This window comes from Castor canadensis, chromosome 2, assembly GCF_047511655.1.
Source record: "Castor canadensis chromosome 2, mCasCan1.hap1v2, whole genome shotgun sequence".
Classification (NCBI taxonomy): Eukaryota; Metazoa; Chordata; class Mammalia; order Rodentia; family Castoridae; genus Castor; species Castor canadensis.
Window position 1 is genome coordinate 143246630 of NC_133387.1, and position 20697 is coordinate 143267326.

Below are 20697 nucleotides of genomic sequence, written 5' to 3' on the forward strand. Positions count from 1 at the left end.
ACTAGTTATTTATGATGTAATCTTAGACAAATTGCTTAGTCTCTCTAAGACTTGGAGGTAATAGTACTGTAGCAACTGCATCACAGTTCTTCAGCCCACATCTGATTTCATTCAGAGGCAGCAATGATGTACACTTCTGTGAGAGTTCAAGGTCACCTTATGCTGACAGCTTTCTACATCATGCATGCACTAACTTAAGGTCCTTTTCACTCAACAATTTCTCCTTGAGTATAATGTTAAGCTGTGGGTTTATCCTACACAGAAACTATTGGGCTGAAGTTCTTCCGTTCTATACTTAAATCTTTTATATTTCACAAGACTTCTTTCACATCTTCTATGCACCAGGCACAGGGATGATCAATGAGAATACAGTAAGAATAAGACAAACCCATATTCTCTCACACAGATTACATTATAGCAAAGGAAAGAAGTAACAATTATAAATGGTGACTTTTATGAAATGGAAAATGTAGGGTGTAATGAATGGCCTCACTAGTTTAGGAGTCAGAAAGACACTTTTTTTTTCTAAAAGCAATAATAATATTTAAAAAATATATTTAGAGAAATTACAACCACAAAAATGTGACTTCTTCTGAAAGGCCACTCTGTGATTAAAATACATAAACATGGTGTTCGTGGTTCCTTTAATGTGTTAGATAGTTCCTGGCATCAGAATCACCTGTTGCTTTAGCAGGTCTTTCAGCACAACACAAGTGCTGTTGTCAGGTGACACCAGCAAAGGTGTAAAAGTGGGCAGAACATCTGAGATGGGTTTCAAAAGAAGCAGCTTGGGCCCACCAGGTTCAAGTCGAACCAGGTTAATAAGAGGCACAACTGCAGAATGGGGAGCCAAGAATTGATTCACGTCTGCTCTTCTACCAGCCCTGGGTTCTTCTGGATCTTTAAAACTTGTTGGTGCATTTGTATCCAGTTTTCTCCCTCCGGGTTTTATGTCATAAGCAGAAAGCTTTGGTTGGGGAATAGACGGGTGAGATCCCATTTCTAGAAATTTAACAAAAACCTCTGAAAAAGAACTATTAAGCATAGACTGCTGATTTGATCTCAGAGGTATGTTGGGGATACTTTTTGATCCTCTTCAAGCCACCTGGTCATCCACCTGGCAACACCTCCTTCATCTTCATTAAACAACTGCTCCATCTTCTCCTTCATACCAAGATGCTTCCCATTAACTATAATACTTCATGTCACTTGTTTTTTGGTGTATGGAAATAACCAATGAGAAGGTTTCTCACAAGGTCTTTGTCCACTTTTCCTTCTGTGCTGTTTACTAAATTCATCAATTTCTTTTGTGCATCATCCAGCATTTCTTGTCGGAGCTCACTTTGTTTTTTAAGTTCTTCAATATGTTCTTCCTTTAGATCTAACTGTATTGAAAGTCTTGATGCTGAATCCAAGGCATTATTTGCTTTATCCAAATGTTCCTGCAGTGATAATACTTTTCCTTCCAGATTTTCTGCTTTTTTCTTCCATTAAGCAGAATACATAGCTTTTTTCTCTTCTTGGAAGTGCTCTAGGACCATCTGTAGGTTAGTTAATGACAGAGCATATTGCTTTACTTGGTCTTGAGAGACAGTAAGCTGTATTGCAGTTTCATCCTTTTGCTTGAAGATGATGTTCAATTGTTCTTGCAATGAGTCTACCTCACACTGGCTTGATGACTGGCATTTTCCGTTGCATGAGAGGATGAGACTAGCATTTCATCCAATGACATGACTTTCTAAGTTTAGCCTCTCTATCTTCCATGGTTAACAATTTCCAACTATGAGACTCTTCTGATTCTAAAAGATGATCACGCAATCTATCAAGCTCCTGGTTTAACTGTGACTCTTTGTTGTGTAAGTGGTGAACTTCATTCTGCAAGGCACTGTTTTCCATTTGTTTCTGTTTCAGGGCCAACATGACTTGGTCTCTCTCCTGTTGAAATGTAATTGTCTTAATGTCTCCTGCATTGACTTAACTGTATTTAAAAGCTGATTTAACTCCCCAGCCTCACCCTGTTCCTTTCCTTTCAATAGCTGCTCAAAAGCAAGTGCCTTCTCCTTCATTGAACCATACTCCAACTCTTTTTCTAAAGCATTTTAAAAAACTTAGTGTTAGTCTCTTGTAATGCTTGATGTTCTGTTTCCTTTCCCCTGGATGTTTCTACTATTTTGTCATTTTCCACTTTTAATTTAGAAATGCCTGTTTCTAAAATTAGCATTCTTTCTTTCAGGTTTGTTACTGCCTGCTTCAAAAGCTCATTCTCATTCACTTTGTTAGTGAAATTTTCAGTTGAAGAAAGTAACTGATCACTTTTGGCTTTCATTAAGAGGTCTTTTTCCTTAAGTAAGTTTTGAAATACATCTTGTTTCTCTTTCAGCTGCTTAATTTCTGAATCAGTTTGTTCATGTTCTTTTCTTTCTAGCTCTGAAAAGGCAGCAATCAAATCAGACAACCTGCTATTATTTTCCTGGAGCGTTCTAATTGTTGCATCCTTTTCCTGCAGCAATTTTGTTAATGCTTCTACCTCTTCTTGAAGAAAACGAGCAAGTTCACTCAACCCACCAGACAAACTTGCTATAAGGGACTCTGCTGCCTGGGAGATAAATGATGAGCCAGAAGAGAGCGGGGGTGACATGATATCAAGTTTTCCTAGATGATCCTTGGCACTGCAAAGCTGTCCTATGCTGTGCTGAACTTGTGCTAATTCTTGTCCAAATTTTTGAGTTTGGTTTCATTCTGCTCATAACTTTGGATGAGGCCAGTGTAGTCTACTTATAATTGATAATTATTACCACTGTCTACCAAAACTTGGGCCTGAAGTTGATAAAGTTTCTGCAGAAGCTGGGCCAATTCATGTTGCATGTTTTGGACTGTGGTCATCACCTGTCATTTCCATTCTTCCATTTTCTTTACTTGCTGTTGTAATTTATCACACTCCTGTAGGAGCTCCTCAAACTGATTTCTATTAACACCTCCAACCTCATTGCCAGGGCTGGAAGTTTGTAAAACTGCCAGCAAAGTTTGACTTTTCTGACTTAGTGCATCTATTTCAATGTCTTTTTCTTGAATGATACATGATAAATTCTGAAGTTTCTCTAAACATATCTTGACCACTACTTTCAAGTCTAGTGGACAATTTTTTGTTGTCATCTGGCAGTTTAATGAGCGCTGCTTCTTTGGCAGCAACTATATCCATCATTTTGTGATATTCTGTTTTCAAATGGCTATTTTCTCTTGTCTTCTCATCCAAAACAGCGAGTATTTGTTCTTTTTCCCTAGAGTAGGCCTGCAGTTGCTGTTGAAGGTGAGCACCATCCTGGGTGTAGGAAGCAAAAGAAATTCTTGCATGAAGAGCTTGTATCTCCAAGTCTTTCTGCTGGATAATCTGAGTGAGTTTACTGACCTCATCTTTGGACAGCTTATCAATTTGTTTAGTTAAAGGTATATTCTTTTCATGTAGAAGCTTATTCTCCAACTCTCATTCTCTTAGTCCTTTCACTAATCTTTCAGTTTCAGCTTCAGGTAAATAATGTCTTTCACTTCTGTTTTCTATATTAAGGCTTTGAATTTCACTTTTTGAAAAATATCAGAATTTTCTGTTCCAATGTCCTGTCTTTCTTCATTCAACTGGGTTTTTATGTGTTCAATTGTTTTTTGTAAATTCTTAATTTCTTCATCTTTCTCTAAAAAAAGCTGGATATGTGTGATGTTCATTTGTTCATGCTGGTATTTAAACTCGTCCATTTCCTTCCTCTGTTCCTGTAAAGACCGAGGCAGTTGCATCTGACTCTGGTTTTGATCTTCAATTTTCTCTTGATGATGTTTAATTTCCTCTTCCAGATGATCCTTGAGTAGATTCAGTTGAGACACCTTGGATTCTAGCTCTGTGTTACTGTCCAGGGTTTTAGGCTCATCCCCAGGTCCAGTTTGCCTCTGCTGTTCCTGGAGTTCTTCCAGTTCTTTTTTGTAGATGATTGTTTTTTTCTTTCATGAATCCAAGACTTCTGTCCTTTTCCTCTAAGGTCTGCTTTAAAGTTTCATTTTTTCTTAAGGCTTGAGAACATTTACCTAATTCTTACTGCAGTTTTAAACCTTTTAAAGTTTTTCAATAAAGATTTCTTTCTCCTTTATAAGCTGTGTAAGTTGATTCTGCTGTTCTAAACTAGATGACAAAATATCCTTAGTTTTTTATGATCAGTATCCATTTGCTCAATATTCTTTTTGAGTGCTGCTATTTCAAAATCTTTCTCTTGAATGAGTTTAATTAAGTGCTCATGTTCCAGCTGTAAAGCAAAGGTGTTCAGATTATGAGAATTTGACAGGTCCTCAATGGTTTGCTTACACTAAAAAAGCCTCTGTTCAGCCAGACACAATTCTGCTTCTATTTGTTCTTTTTCCCCTTCTAGAGTCTCTGCAATACTGTTTTTTTTCCCAGAGAAATCTGTTTGTTATCAGCAATAGATTCTTCCAACTGTTGTCTTACATCCTCATATGCCAAAACCAGCTTCTCCTTTTCCATTTTGAGATAAAAAACAACTTTCTTTAAATTTTCATCAAGCTGTTCTAGTTCTGAAAGATTTTGCTTTAAATTTCTAATTTCAGCTTCCAGTTCTTCGAGTTTTTTTGTAGACTCTACTTTTTCAGTTTGTAGAACCTGAATAGTTTTTTGCATCTCATAGATTTTAGAGTGATCAGTCACTGTAAGTCCTGAGTCACCTTGCTGTAATAGATTTTTGAGTTCTTCAATTCGTTCTTTATAGTCATGTAAGTCCTCTGGATGCCGAGGACTTAACTCTGTCAATTTCTGTTGCTGTGCATTCTGAGATACTGACATTCCATCCAGATGGTCTTCAATTTCCTGACTTCGGTTCTGTTTAAGTTCTTTAATAATATTTTGCAGTGTGCAGATTTCACTTTGATCAGGGCTATGAGTTCCTTGTGCCTGAGCAATATGCCTCCAATGGCCAACTCCAAATTCAAGTCTTGAAACTTCATTTGACAGCCTGTTTATTTCTTGTTGTGAGGAAATTACCTCCCAAAGTCCATGTCATTTTTATGGAATGCTGAAGCATGATGGCTGAGTCCATAACCAAATGAAGAGCACACAGTGGTGGCTGGCATACTGTCAGCTCCTGAATGTACCAACTGAGCAGCCGGCTGCAGTTCCAGCAACTGATCCTGGAGTGCAATCTGTCTTGCCTTAAGATGGCTGATTTGTACCTATTTCTGTTGTAGCTGAGTTTGGTAATTTGTAGAGTGCTGCTTTATTTGAAGCTTTGATGCTTCATGCTTTTCTTCTACATCAGTACAAAGTGGTTTCAGCCTTTCATTCTCTGATCTCAAGAGTGCATTCCCAGTTCTGTGGGCTATCCCTACCATTTCAAGGCTGGACTTCCTGACACCAGTCTGAAAGCGGCAGTGAACCATTGAGAGGAACCATAGAGAGGTGGTGTAGAAGGGCTCTGCGACACCGCCAGACGTGTCCTTGGCGCAAAGGATGATGGGATTGTGGAGGACCGAGGGCAGGCCGACCAGACTGGCGGCGTGCACACAACCTCCAGGAGGTGTTGGGGAAGGTCTTGTAGTGTCAGGGAGCTCTGTGCCTGTGCAGTTGTGTTTAATAGGTAGATAAGCTGGCGTGGCTCAGGATCCCTGAAGACCTTTGTGTTGTTGGGAGTGTTTTAATCCAGTCTACACCGCAAAGGGAGTGGTGGCACAGTGTGCTGGGAGTCCTTCCGCTGTGCAGGAAGGGGCTTCAAAAAAAAAAAGTCCAGAATGACACTTGACAACGCTGTTGAGTTTGCATTTGTTGACAAAAATGTTAGGAATTCTAGGAAAGTGTTGTAAGGCAGCTAGGTGTACACATACAAAAGTGGCCCATAGCTCATGAACTTGCCCATGGTCTTGAGAAGCTCTTGAGGGTCTCTGCCCTGGTTCGGAAGGAAATAATAAACAGTGCCCCTTAAGCCCGGATGCCATCTCTTCCCGGCTGGAAAATGAGTGTGTTGACTAGCACGGCGATCAGCCCACATACCCAGCAACCTGTTCTGCGCCAATGCCACAGGTTTGACACCTAATTTTTAATGAATTTCTTTTTTATCGTGAAAGCGATAAGAACTGCCCCTGGCCACCGTTCTGCAGCCTGAGTCGCAGCTGGTCTCATCCCTTGCAGAGCAAAGCCCACTGTCCCCTGTCTCCTGCCACCTCTCTTTGTCCGTCCCTAGCCCTTGCTTTCTCCCAAATGCTGCTTAAGGCCAGACCTGCCAGAAGCTGCTGTGCCATTTTTTCTCGGCCAGCCAGCCTGCTTACTAAACTTTTGGACATGAGAAACCTCTCCTGAGCCTCCTTTGTGTGCAGTGTGCGGCGTTTTCCTAGCAGAAAGGATGTAGAACTCTGGCTTTCTTTACATTTATTGAGATGGCCATATGGTTTTATCCTTCATTCTGTGGGGTTTCACATTTATACACTTGTTTATGTTGAGCCTCACATCTCTGATCAGTATGAATGATCTTTTCAATGTGCTGTTGAATTTGGTTTGTTAGTATTTTGTTGAGAATTTTTATCTGTTGCTGAGACTGTCTTTTCTGCATTGTATGTCCTTGGCACCTTGTATCATTTGTAATTTCCTTTTTGTAGTATCCTTGTCTGGCTGTGGTATCAGGGTAATTCTGGCTTTGTAAAAAAAATTAATTAGAAAGTAATTCCCCTTCCTTAACGTTTTGGAAGAGTTTGAGAAAGATTGGTATTAGTTCTTTAAATTTTTGGTAGAATTTTGTGTGAGCATATGTTTTCAATTTCTTGATTTAATATCTAAGAGTGGAATTGCTGGGCCATAAGTACTTATTTAACATTATTAAAAACTGCTAAACTCTTTCCCAAAGTAGTTACAACACTGTACTCCTACCATCAATGCTCAGAAAATTTAAATTCTAGCTCCTTTTTAAAATATTTTTATTTATTTTTAATTTTTATTAGCATATAGTAGTTGTACAGGGAGATACACTGTGACATTTACATATGTGCTTAGAATAAATCATAATAAGATTCATCCCCTCCATTGTTTTCCCTCATCTCTCCTCCTCCCTTTTTAGAACAATTTCAGCAAGTTTCATTGTTCTGTTTTCATACACAAATACAAAATACATCCACCATATTTACCCTTTCCTTATGCCCTCCCATTGGTACCCACCTCCTGGAAAGTCAAAAAGAAAGTGATAGGTAGAAGATGTCTAGTATATGCATCCACATAGTAATCACATTTAGTATCTTTCTACAATGTTTTTCTGAAAAATTCCCTCCTACTGTAACAACAACAACAACAACAACAACAAAAACGTATGTCATATTGTCTTCATGATTTTCCAGAAATTTATGTTTTGGAATATAATTCTAGTTTATACAATTCTAAGAAAGAAGATCTAAAATTATGTGTCAATGTATTCCTCCCATCCTAACATTCCCCCCCCAACACACAAAAAACCAGTTCTAGTAGCTAAGATCTAAGGAAGAGAATTGGGAGGCTGGAGATGTTGCTGAGTGATAGGGCACTTGTCAACTGTACACAGGCTCTGTGTTTGATCTCCAGCACTGTCAAAAAGAAAAGATCCCTTAAAAAAAAAACTCATCATCAGACTCAGGACTATACAGTTGAAGAAAGGAGAAGGATAAAAGAGTTACACTATTGGGAAATAGATATTGGGAAGATCACAGTTAAAGTCCAGCTGGAGTAAAAAGTTAGCAAGACTCCATCTCAACCAACAAAATCTGGGTGAGGTGGCAGGTGCTTATCATGTGCAGGAATCATAAATAGGAGGATTGTGGTCCATCCTGGCCAGGGCTGACCCTACTGGAAAAATAACTAAAGCAAAAGAGGCTGGGAATGTGGCTCAAGTAGTAGAGAACTTGCCTAGCAAGTACAAGGTCCTAAGTTCAAATCCCAGTATTGCCAAAAGAAGAGAGTGTCAGAAGTGACAAAGAAACCAGAGAGGTTAGGATTACCTAAACCTCTTGTAGATTTAATTGAGGTGATGAAAAGTAGGGGAAGAGGGGGATGAAGGGAAATGGAAGAGGGGCAGAATAAGAGGGACAAAAAAAGAGAAAAACAGAGAGGGAGAGGAGGCCTAACACAGGCAGTCCAGCAGATCTCTGCTGTTGGTGCTGTGACACAGTGGGCCAGGTAGGATGGAAGCAAATGGATCACTTCAATTACAAGCCCTTTCCATAACCAAATGACAGGGTAAAGGGAACATACGGGGTGATGCTGGAAATTCAGGCAGTGTCATTTTTTCCAAAAGAATATAATGGGAACCTTCTTAGTGACATAACTGGAACCAATTAATAGATGCATAAAATAAAAATCAGTAAAAACAGGGAATCTTATAAAATGATGCAATTATTAAATTTTCATTTCAACTTTAAATACATACATCCATATTCTTTCACCAGTCTTTTGATAGAGAATGAGGCCTTTGTTTATAGTACGATGGGAATTTCAGCTGGACCAATAGCAGAATTTATTAGTTGGCTTCCCTTTTACCATGTCTTTCTGGAATATTCTATGGAACTCTCAAGGAAACCATAAGTCTCCTTTCACACTATGCTTTAGTTTACATGATTTTTAACTAAATTACATAATTACAACAGCAAGTTCAACTTATATGAAGAGCTTTGGGAACAAACACAGTATGTTGGGAAGCATACAACTCAACTGAAAGGAGCAAATATACTGAGTATTTTTTTAACCATTAATGGAGATTGAAATTTATCAAAAGCTTTTTCTGCATTTATCAAGATAATCATGGAAAGGTTCACGTTTAATCAATTAATATAGTGAATTACATTAATAGAATTTCTGAAACTAAACTGTCCTTACTCGATTATATTTGTAATACACTTATGGATTTAGTTACATAATATGCTATTTAGGATTTTCACATTCAGCTCATAAGTAAAATGGGCTATAATTACCTTTCCTGTGCCATCTTTATCTGGCTTTAAGGTCATTCTGATTTATAGAGTGAATTGGGAAGCTTTCTCTTTTTCTGTTTCTAAAACTTACATAAAACAATAATTTTCTTCCCTTAAAAATCTGATAGAACTTTCCCATAAAGCCATCTTTGTCAGGGCTTTTGGGGACTTGGGATACAGGTGAGCATCTTTGATTATCATTCCAAATTTGAATGTTCTCTTTCTCCTTTCACTAAAGCATATCTACTTTTCAAAATATCTATCAATCATTTTTTAAAATCACTTTTGTGAAAGAAGAATCCAAGTTACAGCCCTAGAGAGACATTTAGAAATCCTCTGACATTACAGTGCTTCTCTTGGCTTCTCTTGATCTTCTCCAAGACCTGCTGATCTCCATTCTGACACCTGTTCTTCAACACAGAGAAGATTCTGGAGAGGAAGAAAGGATTGTGAAGTCCCTCTGCCCCAGTCAGACTTACCTCCAAGAGGATGTTATCCACCTGCCAGTATGGCTACTGTTTTTCTGCCTCAAAGTGGCAATGGGGCCAACTGTGAGCCACTCAGGTAATCTCCAGAGCAAAAGATTCTCACCTGATGTTCTCCCCTGGCCTATCTACTGCCTAAAGGGCCCATTCATTCCACAACTGACAAATAAGACCAAGTACATATCTGTGGCAAGTGCTGCTCAAAGTACCAGGAAAATCCAGCTGTGAACCACATACGAAGGAACCAGAGTTTTTGCAGTGATGGTCTATTGTGATACTTCTGTCCAACAGAAATAGCTGGGAGTGTGGCTCAGGTGTTAGAGTGTCTGCCTAGCAAGTGCAAAGCCCTGAGTTCAAACCTCAGTACTGCCAGAATAAAAGAGGAGTGGAAACATAATACATATCTCATGTGTAATTTTAAATTTTCCAGTAATCACATTTTAAAAAGTAAAAAAGAAGAAATTTTAATAATGTTATACACTGAATCATGTTCCTCAGAAATTCATAGGTTGAAATCCTAATCCGCAATGTGATTATACAGTTGTTCCTTGGTGTCTGTGAAGGACTGGGTCTGTGATCCTCTCAGATACCAAAATTCACAGATGCTCAAGTCCCTTTATGAAATGTTGTCATATTTGGGGATTTTTGCATATTTACCATCACACATCATCTCATATACTTTAAATGTAGCTTGCTTATAATACCCAACATGATGTAAATGTCATGTGAATAGTTGTCATACTATATTGCTTGTGGAATCACCTCGATGCAGAAAAAACCTGTACATGTTCAATAGAGATGTAATTTTCCTTTCTAATAGTTTCTGTCTTCAGCTGGTGAAATCCACAGGTGCAGAACCCACGGATGTGGAAAGCCAACTGTATTTGAAATAGAATCTTCCTTAAAAGAATTAAGTCCAAATGAGGTACTGGGTGGGCCTTAATTTAATACAACTGGCATCTTTATAAGAAGAGGAAATTAGTACACAAAACCATCCCTGTGTCTTTGAAGACATAGGGAATACATGGGTATCAAGCCAAGCAGGATACCAACCCTCCTGAGATCCTTTTCTTAGAACTCTAACCTCTAGAATTCTATGAAAATGAATTTTTGTTGTTTAAACGACCTGGTTTACGATACTTTGTTATAACATTACTAGCAAACTAAATAAATAATGTGGTTTATTTAGTACTATGTATCTAAAATAAATTGTGCTCTCAACATATAAGCCATATAAAAGTGTATTAATGAGATATTTTACCTTCCCCTTTAGACTAATTCTTCAAAATCTGGAGGCATTTTATACTTTCAACATACCTGAATTTGGACAAGCCATACCATAAGTATGTGATAGCCACCTGAGGCTAATGGCTACCATATTGGACAGAGGCCATTTGGCATCTGGCCTTCTTCCAAAACAGGCTGCCATTTCCCACATCGTAAGACCCAGGGACTCAGGGTTCTTAGACTCTGCTTATTTGCTTCCTTATTTGTCTTTATAGCCTAGCCCCACAGATGCTTCTTGGCATCTTAGTGTTGGGTTAGACAGTGGAATGCAGCTTAGTTAATCATCTTATCAAAATCCAGAAGCCTCCAAATGGGAGTATGGGTGTTCTGGAACACACACTGTTCTTAGCTTTGTGGAAATCAAAGAACAAGCATTGTGAAAAGCAGTCGTCTCCCTGCTCAGTCTTACACAACTTCTCCTCTGTTATAGTTGGGGTTTTCCCCAGCTTCACAAGCAGGGAAACTGAGGAGGACATACAAATGTGGCAGAAGAACCCTTGCAGATATGAAGAAGAAATAATAGCTCAAAATCTCTCCACTTCCAGTGTCTCCATAGCAAAGACCCACTTTTGTAAAAGACTCTCCTGAAATACAGACAAATAAGATTCTATTCTAAAGACAGCTTTACCTCCACTTATTAAAAGGAAGAACCACAGTGCAATGCTTCAAACCTTGCCTTCCACTTCACGTAGAACACTGGAGTTTCAGCTTTCATCCTTGCTTCTAAAGCCCGACTCACTAATGTCCTAAGGAAAATTTACAATAGTTTTAAAATATATTGAGCTAGGGTTTAGCTCAAGCAGTGGAGTGCCAGCCTAGCAACCATGAGGCCCTGAGTTCAATCCCTAAGAAAGAAAAAATAATGTAATCCAGATATGAGTTGGCATTGACCTATTTCTTAATAGCTTAAAGAAGATATCTATATTCTTAATATAATAAAGATAGATTTAAATCTCCATTTTATGGATTGTAGAATATACAATGGCCTCCTTGGGATTGCTGGCCCTTAACAGCTGCCTCCACTTCTGACCCTGTTGAGTAAATACTTGAGACTAGGGGTCCTATCTACCCACTCCCACTTGTCTCAACCCTCCTCTGCCCTGAGTTGTTCTTGTCTTTTATTTCTACCCAACACACCCTCCAATCCAGGCATTTGAGTGAATAGAAACTTTCTAGAGCTCTTAGAAAAAAATCTACATTGAAGCAAAATAAATAATTTGGAATAGTAATCTTAAACTGGCAGAGGTCACCATGGGAAGGGGACAAGGAAATGGTGAAGAGGTCTAGTAGAGATGAACTAATGTGGGTCACAATACATATGTGCATGGAAGCAATGCTAGGAATCTCTCTGTATAGCTATCTTTATCTCAAACTAACAAAAACACCATCCATTTCTTATTAGCTCTTATGTTTTCTCCTCAACAAAATTGGAGAACAAGAGGGCTGAACAGCTTCTGTCCCAGAAGCAGGGGGTGGGGGAGGTGGCCCAAACAATGTGTACACATATGAGTAAATGTAAAAATGATACATAAAAAAGAATCTAAGTGCAGAACAAAGTAAATCAAGGTGAGTGGAAGGAAGGAAATACAAAATAAATAAGAAATGTTTAATATAATAATAGTGAACAATAAATATTTCAATAAACAATAAATTAAATTGGAAAGACAAATTATTGAGAAAATTAAGAAAGGAGTAATGTGCAACCATAAAATTAATGTAAACTCTCATTATATTCTGCGATGGCATACTATTTAGGATATACTGGAAGCTAAAATAAATTGATGAACTGTACATATATATTGTGTAGCCATTTATTTAAGAAAGAAGGGTTTATAAAATAGATATGTACTTTATTATATTTTTTAAGCAATGGAAAGAAAAACATCAAAAATTGAGAAAGGACAGATAAAGTGGGACAGGAGCAGAAAGCAGACTTTTAAAAATATACCTTGCTTAGGGATTTGAATTCAGTATCTGGCAAATAGCTTATATATTCTGAAACACAATTAGTTTATAGGAAATTCCTTTTTTAAAAACTTTAAGCTGTTCAGTAATCATATTTTTATCAATAGTATTAATGCTTTTATTATCTGATTGCTTTATACAATGTACGAATTGTGTGACAAACCAAACAAATAATTACCTTAATGTTACTGAGAACTATGATTTTTCACAAGGAAGAAAGGAGTTACAAATGTAAGATTAATGAAATTAAGCAAAGTATTGCACTCCTGGATTTGAATTGGAAGTGTCAGTATGAATTTGTGAAATATATATAAATTATTCCCACTAATGGTGGATTGATTTTGCATGGACTGAAATTCTTATCAGTAACAACTAGAAAAGGTGAACAAGATGACACTTGTCAGAGAGCTTCCAAGTCCCTAAGACTTAAGTAGGAAAAAAAAATTAGAAAGTAGAAAGGTCTATGAAGTGAAATATTTTACAATAGTGTTCCTTTTGAGGAATTGGTTGATTTGTAAGGGATTTGGAGTGAGAGAGAAGCACAGCAAAAAGTGATAACACAGAAGGTAGGAAGCTGAGGTGAGTTTTGTCAGTGTAATGGTCCTGATAAAACACAAATTGGAGGTCAGGGTGGGACAAGAAGGAGGAATGCTGCTAACAATCCCTGACTTTAACTTAGGAGTCCTTAAAGAGCTGTACCTGAGGCTAAGAGTGAGCCAGAAACGGATCAGCACACAGAAAAGATAACAACAAAATTTCAAACACATTAATTCTCAATCAGACTAAAGTGAGGATTTTATTTTTATTGCCTCTTCAAAAGTAAAAATCTTCTCAGGAGAATGGTAATACCAACCAGCATCTCAAATCATTTCTAAAATTTTTACACACAACGTCTGGTATTTGATTAAAAAATTAATAGTTATAGTAGAATGTAAGATCAAATGACCAAAAAGTAAGGGAAAATACCAGATAATGGAAATTGACATATAGATGATAGAGATAATAGAGGATTCAGATATAAGCATTAAGATAACTGATATTAATAATTAAAGAAAAGAAATGACTAGGTAGGGAAAATCTCTACAAAAATTGAATCTATCAAAAAATGAAAATCCTACAATTAAAATAGACAACATTTGAAATTAAGCACCAAATGGATGGGTTTAACAGTAGGTTAGTCATGGAAGACAGATTAGTGAAATCAGAAAATAAGTCAACAGAAAATATCTAGACTTAAGTACAAATAGGGGAATCATGGATAAATAGAAAAAAACATAAAAGACATATGACACAATTTCTTTATCTAACAAATACATGATCAGAGCCTTGGAATGAAAAGAAAAATGAATGGTACAGAAATAATATTGGTAGAGATACTAGTCACGGATTTTCCCAAAGCTGAAAACCATCAATTTCTCAGATTCAAGAAGCTCTACAAACTCCAAGCAGTACAACTACAAGAAAAGCATACAATGACACTTGATAGTTAAACTGATGAAAAGTGGAAAGAAAAAAATCAAAGCTATTGGAAATAATGAAAAAGACACTACTTTCAAAGGAATCACAATAAAATGGGAGTAAGAATACTGGAAACAAGAAAAAAGTTGAGTTTTGAGAATAATAGACAATTTAAAATTTTATATCATACCTCAATAAAGGTAGTTTAAAAAGCAAAGGAAATACTAAAGGGAACTCTTTTGTTGGAAAGAGTGATTCCAGAGGAAAACCTGCAAATAGCAGAAAAAATGAACACTAGGAAAGATATATCTGTGGGTAAATAAAAATGAATATTGGTTATACAAAATAACAGTTTCAAAGTTTTCCAGAGGTCAAAACATTTGTGGAATTAAAATATATGTCAATAATACAACAAAGTTCATGGCAGAATTTTTCAAATACTCTTGCATTTTCATGAAAATTGTAAAAATAATATAAGGGCATACACATTACATTCTTTATGGTAACCACTAGAGCAGAGCAGAAAAACATATCTAACATGCCTTATTCAGCCATAAGAAAGAATGAAATTATATGATTTGTAGGTAAATGTATGCAATTGGAGGACATCATATTAAGTGAAGTAAGCCAGATTCAGAAAGACAAACGCTTAATGTTTTTTCTCCTATGTGGAAGATAGATCCAAAAGATAAATGTATATGCAAAAACCAGCATGATCACATACACATCTACAGGCAGACTACGTGGCAATGGTGGAACTATACTATGGAACCCGGGGGCAGAGGGACAGGAAAAGAGAATGATAGTCAACAATATTGAAATACTTCTCATCCCCACAGGTACAGGACATAACCGTATGTACTGAAAGCTGCTGAATAATGGGGAGCAAGAGGGAAGGGGTAAGGGAGAGCAACAGAGGGAGCTGAGTTGACGAAAGTAAAGTACGTTCACAGATGGGATATATTGAGAAACCCCTTTGAACATTGACTTCGGAATTAATGAAAGACAAGACTGTAAAATAGATACAGTGTGTGGGAGGGTACTTGTGGGAAGGGGAGGGGTGAAAAGAGTAGATGAAGATGAAGCAATAGGGTTGATGGGATTTGTATACATAAAGGAAATAAAATGATGAGACCTCTTGTAATTGCTTTAAGTGGGGCAGGGAAGGGGTAGTGGGGGTCGCAGGGGTGGGATGGGGTGGGGAGATGGAGGGCATGACCAAACCAATGTACAGTGTAAGGCTATTCAGATTTGTCACAACAAATTCCCCCCTAAAATGAATATATGTTAACAAAAATGAAAAAACATAAGCAACATGCTAACATCTTTTAATGTAATACGATTACTCTAATAAAGGATTTGAAATTCTTTACTATATTAATTTCTAGTCACATCATTTTGTTGCATTTGAAATTATATATTTTAAATGAATTATTTCTAACATATTCTTACTAGTATACAAGCATACAGTTATTTTTATATACTAATTCATATTTAACCCTAGTAGCTAAATAATCATATTAATGACAGAATTTTGTTTTTTGTAAATTTGGTTTTTGGAGTTTCTATTTTGGCAATCATATGAACTGTATATAACAGTTTTTTCTTGTTCTTATATCCTATTTCTTTCTCTTATTTTATTGTGTTTTCTAGAATCTTTAATACAATGTTGAATAAAAGCAGGATCTCTAGACATTTATCTATCTTATTTCTGTAGTTTAAAGAAATCTTCATCTATAATATTTGCAGTTTTTTGTTATTAAACCCTTAATAGCTTAATGAAGTTCCCTCCTACCTTCTAATTTACTAAAAACAATTTTATCATGTGTCTTATAAATAATTTTATAATCTACTAACATCATTGTTACTCTTATTTGCTAATGCAGTGAACTGCATTAAATTTTTTTTTCTAACCCAATCTTGAATTACTGGAATAAACTCAATTTAGTAATGATATTTTTTGTATATTGCTGAATTCCATTTTTCTAGAAATTTCTTGGTGCTACATAAAATTGATGTGAAGCTGTTTATTTTATTCTTTTATTTTCTTCTGAATATTTTTCTTTGAAATCTTATTTTCTTGTGAAGACAAGTATCCTTTTGTCCAGACAGATTTTTACTAGCTATCACTATTGAATCTGCAGTACCTTCCAATGCACAAGCTCTTTATGTGGAATTTTCAGGTTCAGCTCCTCCTTTGCACAGGTCTAAGTCTTCCATTCCAGACACTACTATTATCCTCTAGTTCTAGGGTCTGGTTAATGGAATTTCCCATCAGGTAATCCTCAGGGCATTATTCACTTAACATCTCATTTGAACTCCCTGTTCAGGATTTCCTTTGTTTTTAGACAGTTCAGTAATGCACAGATCTATGTGTTGGAGATTATTTATTATGTGCATTTATGCGTTTTCAGAAGAAAGACGTTACTAAAGTTAAATACATTTCTAGCCGATGAAGCCAGATTGTTCCATTTTTATACCTACCCTGAATAAGTTACTTCATTTCTTTTTTTTCCATTTATTCATATGTGCATACAATGTTTGGGTCATTTCTCCCCCCTACTCCCTGCCCCCTCCCTGCCCTCCCACCCCCCTCCATCTCCCCCTCTACCCCCTCGTTTCCAGGCAGAAACTGTTCTGCCTTTATCTCTAATTTTGTTGCAGAGACAGTATAAACAATAATAAGAAGGACAAAGCATTTTTGCTAGTTGAGATAAGGATAGCTATACAGGAAGATTCCTAGCATTGCTTCCATGTACATATGTGTTACATTCTAAGTTGATTCTTCTCGAACTGACCTTTTCTTTAGTTCTGGATCCCCCTCTCCTATTGGCCTCTGTCGCTTTAAAGTTTCTGGATTAGTTCCTTTGCATTGAGGACATCAAATACTATCATGGTTTTTGGGGTTTCTTACCTATCCTCATACTTCCATTGTGTACTCTTGCCTTATCATGTGACCAAAGTCCAATCACCTTGTTGTATTTGTCCTTGACCTAAAGTCCACATATGAGGGAAAACATATGATTATCAGTCTTCTGAGCTTGGCTAACCTCGCTCACGATGATGTTCTCCAGTTCCATCCATTTACTTGCGAATGATAAGATTTCATTCTTCTTCATAACTGAGTAGAATTCCATTGTGTATAAAAACCACATTTTCTTAATCCATTCATCAGTAGTGGGGCATCTTGGCTGTTTCCATAACTTGGCTATTGTGAATAGTGCTGCAATAAACATGGGTGTGCAGGTGCCTCTGGAGTAACCTATGTCACATTCCTCTGGGTATATCCCCGGGAGTGGTATTGCTGGATCATATGGCAGATCTATGTTTAGATTTTTAAGAAACCTCCAAATTTTTTTCAGAGTGGTTGTACTAGTTTACATTCCCACCAGCAGTGTATAAGGGTTCCTTTTTCCCCACATCCTTGCCAACACCTGTTGTTAGTGGTGTTGCTAATGATGGCTAGTCTAACAGGGGTGAGGTGGAACCTTAGTGTGCTTTTGATTTGCATTTCCTTTATGGCTAGAGATGGTGAGCATTTTTTTGTGTGTTTTTTTGGCCATTTGAATTTCTTCTTTTGAGAAAGTTCTGTGTAGTTCACTTGCCCATTTTTTTATTCTCTCCCATTAATTTTGGGAGAGTTTAGTTTTTTTGAGTTCCCTATATATTCTGGTTATCAGTACTTTGTCTGATGTGTAGCTGGAAAATATTTTCTCCCACTCTGTGGGTGGTCTCTTCAGTTTAGAGACCATTTCTTTTGTTGTGCAGAAGCTTTTTAGTTTTATGAAGTCCCATTTGTCTCTTCTTTCTCTTAGTTGCTGGGCTACTGGGATTCTATTGAGGAAGTCCTTGTCTATACCTATTTCTTCCAAAGTGTTTCCTACTCTTTCCTGTACCAACTTTAGAGTTTAGGGTCTGATATTAAGGTCCTTGATCCATTTTGAGTTGATACTAGTACAGGGTGTGTTGATGTTGGATGCATATTGGTTGATAATTGTTATTTCTTTTTGGTGTATTTCTCCTTTTATTAGTATGGAATGTCCTTTATCTCATTTGATCAATGTAGATTTGAAGTCTACTTTGTCTGAGATAAGTATTGCTACTCCTGCCTGTTTTCAGGGACCGTTGGCTTGGTAAGTCTTCTTCCAGCCTTTCACCCTAAGCCTATGCTTGTTTCTGTTGATGAGATGGGTCTCCTGTAAGCAACAGATTGTTGGATCTTCTTTTTAATCCAGTTTGTAAAATGGTGTCTTTTGATGGGAGGATTAAGTCCATTAACATTCAGTGTTAGTATTGATAGGTATGTGGTGATTCCTGTCATTGTTACTTCACTTCTATGAGCCTTACTTTCCTTATCTTTAAAATGGTCATTCCTCTACTTTCTCCCATTTACCCTCTGAAGTCAATAGGAAAAATTAAATAAACATCACAAAGTAAACTTTGAGTAAACGTTACATCTATAATCAGTGTTACCTACAATAAGAGCTATGTATAGTTGTTCTGAAGGGTTATGCATAATCTTGTCCATGATACCTCATTTATAATTTCTTAGACACTGCTTTTGCATTTGTTCAGATGTTAGGTGTGAAATCTAGATTGATTTCTACAAGATGCCATGTTTTGCCATGTTCTCTTTCAGTACCATCAGAAAAATGCAAGTTTCCTAGGTCTCTGACCTGAAAGTTTCTCTTCATGTGTGTTGTTAGCCTGATCCTCTCAAATACAGTCAGCACCTTTTCAGAAGCATTGACATTGAAAAGAACATCAAAATGCTTTAGATTAGAGGACCCTTGGCTTAGAGTCCATGCTGGAAGTGAATTATCCACCATGGACGGGGGCCATGAAAATTCTTATCCTTTAACTTGCCCATGAGATACATAGTGAAGTATTATTACTCCCACTTTGTGGATAAAAAAAGTTGAGGTGCTGAAAAGATAAGCGTGTATTTCACACCATTAAAATGTTAAAGCTTCACATTATTCTGGGCTTGCCATGATGGTTGAGGTAGTGTCTCTAGTTTTAGTCTGGTTGCTTCTTTTTCCCTTGCAAACTCCAGAAGTATTTCCTGTACTGTGGATCTGTAACTATAAGGAATTTGATAAACATAGATGGCTCGAGAGGGGAAGGATTTGGACAATAGATGAGACATATGCAAATCTCTAAGTGCACAAATGATGATTGATAGAAGTTGTTCAAATATGTGAATTAGCTATAAATCATTTGTGATTTAATTTAGGTTGGAGAATCTAACCTTAGAGGTTCTAAGTAATGAGGCATTTAACTTGACTGCTATTTTTTCAAACCACCACAAAACATGAGTATATGTAAAAAAAATGAATCAGATGATGAGAGCTATTTTATGGGTGGTATTTCTAATTTCATTATTGCCATTGCAAACCCAAGCAAAATGAATCTGGTCATTTCAGCAAAATCCCTAGTGAGCACGTGATCATTCAGATGTAAAGTGTACATCTGGGTAGGTTTGTTCTTAGCTGTTCAAATAGAGGAGGCTAAGATGTGTAAGTTATCTTTGCTAGATCAAGGAGGGCTCTTCCTAGTTAAGATTCCTGACTAGATATTCCCATAAGTGAAGCTGGGAAATTTGCCTTTAGGATCCAAAGTATTCCTTTAACTTCTTCCCTTAGAGAGTTGTCAGCTCTCTATTGCTCCTTCAAGGGTCAGCTTAAACTTCTTTTATTACCTATATTAACCCCATACACACACACATAAACACACTCCCTTTCTCCCTGGTTTTACTCTGTATTCTTGTGCAATCCTGGTCCTAATGACTACTCCATGGAACCTTCCAGTAAATCTCAGGAAACAGGTTGTTCAAATGGAGTTCCAGCTCAATAACACTGCTTTGGTCAGATCTACACAAGCTTCAACCTCCCTCCACCTGTTAGGTCAGGTGAGTGGGATAGCAGAATTCTTTTCTTCTCTCTGGATTAGTATTTAACCTTCCCTCATGCATACTTACTTCCCTCAGAATAGCCTTCTCCTCTCAGGTCTGGTAAGTCCAGTGTTTCTTCACTGTTTGAACCATCAAGGACACTATTATTTTCCTCTTCATGCATGTGATATTTTGAAATATTTGTGTTTACAAAACTTTATTATTAGTCCATGTTTCAGATGCCAATCTGACTTTATCAATATGAGACAATCAGGCTTACCATACTAACTTTATATTATGATTCCAGCCAAAAGCAAACAAACAAACAAACAAACAAACAAACAAAAAAACCCCAAAAACTTGAACTGTAGTCAGCTTTTTCAGACTTACCAATATATTCCATTCAGCTTTTTATATTAGAGTGTTGCTTCATAATTTCTAAGTACTGATTATTGTTTCTCTTCTTAGAGGAGATTCATCTGAACACAGGGGAAAGCTCCAAGCCAGAGAGGTAAAACTCAAAAGGGAAAATTTGATAGTTGTTTATGCAAAGATCTGTAGGGACTCTTGGCATTTCCTAGGACTCTGAAATAATTCCCATTAAGTTAGGTATTCAATTAGTCTATTTTTACTCCTTAC

The 20697-nt window shown here is 36.9% G+C and overlaps 1 pseudogene; it reads right to left on the reverse strand.

The window, feature by feature from the left end:
- Window positions 1-652: 652 nt before the first annotated feature.
- On the reverse strand, window positions 653-20242 carry LOC109703123 (thyroid receptor-interacting protein 11 pseudogene; annotated as a pseudogene).
- Between the last annotated feature and the right edge of the window lie 455 nt (window positions 20243-20697).